Raw genomic sequence first — 2,295 nt, forward strand, 5'->3', positions numbered from 1 at the left:
GAACACTGTGTCCAATAATTTTACTTGTCATAAGGGGTCTTTGGGCTGCACTTCGTCGGGCCCCTCACCTAGGACCTGTCTGCCTTGGGTGACCCTACTAGGGGCATGAAGCCCCTGACAGCATAGCTCCTAGGATCATTGGGACACTCAAACCCCTCCACCACGATAAGGTGGCAGCCCAGGGAGAGGGACAGAAAAGTCATTAACATTATTTCCACAACAGAGCTGAAGGACATTAGAGGTTATTAGATCATAATAGGTCATTACTGGAAAAATAATTACGAGCAAACAAAATTACAAAAAGCACTGTATCTTTTAAGTTGTAATGCAAATAAGGTGTGCTTCTTAAAGAATCACTTTGTTTTTGACTTTTTTTCCAGAAACAATGGCCAAAAGCAAACATAACTAAACCATTTTTTTTTCTCTCCTATCTACACAGGATCTCACAGCTAATAAAATCACAAGTTCAAGGCTGTACGGTAAACAGAGACCAACAAGAAATCAATGGCTGACAGAAAGAGTGTCTCACAAGACTGGAAAAGAGAGAGAGGAGGAACGAAACTAAATGCCAATTTTACTGAGACTGCAAAAAGTAAACTAGAAGGGCAAACTAACACATATTGTAAATGCTCCTGTTTTTTTCAAAATTTGGACCAATGTGTGCAGGATTAGTCTTAGAAAATACAATAAAAGTGAAAGTCAAACTGTGAGGCACATCAGAATGCTTTGAAATATTGATCAATATTATCCTAAAATACATCCAAATTCGTGATCTTTTTTTGTATTTTACAGTATACTGTACCATTAGAAATGTAATATTACAATATTTACTATACATCTAAATGCAAGCTGTAAAACAATGTAAATTCAAACCTTCCAAGTAACATCCAAAGACTTAATATAACTGAAATAAACAAACATTCATTGTATCGTTCTCATGTAATAAAGTTACCAATTCTGTGTTCCACTAAGATAAAATTAAAAAAAAAAAAACAAGCCCACTACTCTATTTTAGTGCTCATGAAGTTTTGATCAATTGCCAGTACTGTCAAACGTGGCTGAAGGCCAAAATCTGCGCCAGACAGAACAAAAGTGATTTGTGGACAGTGGCAAAATGATATGAAGCCCTAACAATAGAGAGAGTGCTGCAGCGCTTAAACCTCCGACTCCCTACAGTGTTTTGTTCTGTCCAATAGTCTGTTCCAGTCCCCATATGTTCACCTCTCTGCATGCTTAAAGATCACAGCTTAGCTGCCTGCTGCCAGACACTCGTGCTCATAAACACATACACACACTCTGAGACCAGCCCCCTTAATGGTATGATAATCTACTCCTCTAAATGACATTTAATGCATCACCCACTTGAACAAAAGAGGGTACCCCTCCGACAGCTGCCCCGCATCCCACCTATAGACACACCCAACCTGACTGTGTTGGGAAAACAGTCTGTATTGGGTTTAAATCCTGTGTTTTGGGTCAAACTGAAGACAACAGCAGTGGTCTAAATATCAATAATTCTAGATGTGTGTTTCTGCAGTTCTGTTTAGAATGCAGAAGAAAGTTCACGTTAATGCAAATAATTTACCCACAAGCATGCTTACTGTACTTAATATACAAATGCAAACACAAATATGGTTCATTATTTCAGAGAGTATATACATCTGCCAGCCTTCTAATCGGTCTGACCCTCCCAGACTAATTTAAACCCAACTAATCCTTCAACCCATCTTTGTACAGTGAATCATGCATGGTTAGGTTTACTGCACAAGTATTTTCTCTCCCAGGCTTATTGTAGTACAGTCAGGTTTATATATAGCTTTGGCAAGGACAAAAGATTACTTTTCCATTGTTCTGCCAACAAATCCAGACCTTTCTTGCTATAACCTTCATTTGAGAGTTCAGTGTCTAAAATTCATTGTGACCACCTTGGAGGAAAAGTGCAGCGCAGAAGATCACAACAGAGTAGTGTGAAGAACATATTCAGAAATGCAGAATTTCTGACAAAATGTTTGAAATCCAAAGATGATGTTTTTATCAGAGCCTGTAGCTTCTGTTTAACCACAATCACCGTGCATAATGCCTATCGTCCCACCAGTCAGAGACAAAAACACTGGGAGACATACTGAGAGTCCAGCCTAATAAAAAATAAAATAAAACCTGAGAGGAATATGGCTTCAGATATAAACACACAAGCGGTGCGCACACACACACACACACACACACAAAGGCACTTAGACTACACATGTACACAGAATTGCTTAATGCATGGGTCAGATCTGGGTCAGTGAGACATTT

Source organism: Kryptolebias marmoratus, linkage group LG1 (genome assembly GCF_001649575.2).
Source record: "Kryptolebias marmoratus isolate JLee-2015 linkage group LG1, ASM164957v2, whole genome shotgun sequence".
NCBI classification, from domain to species: domain Eukaryota; kingdom Metazoa; phylum Chordata; class Actinopteri; order Cyprinodontiformes; family Rivulidae; genus Kryptolebias; species Kryptolebias marmoratus.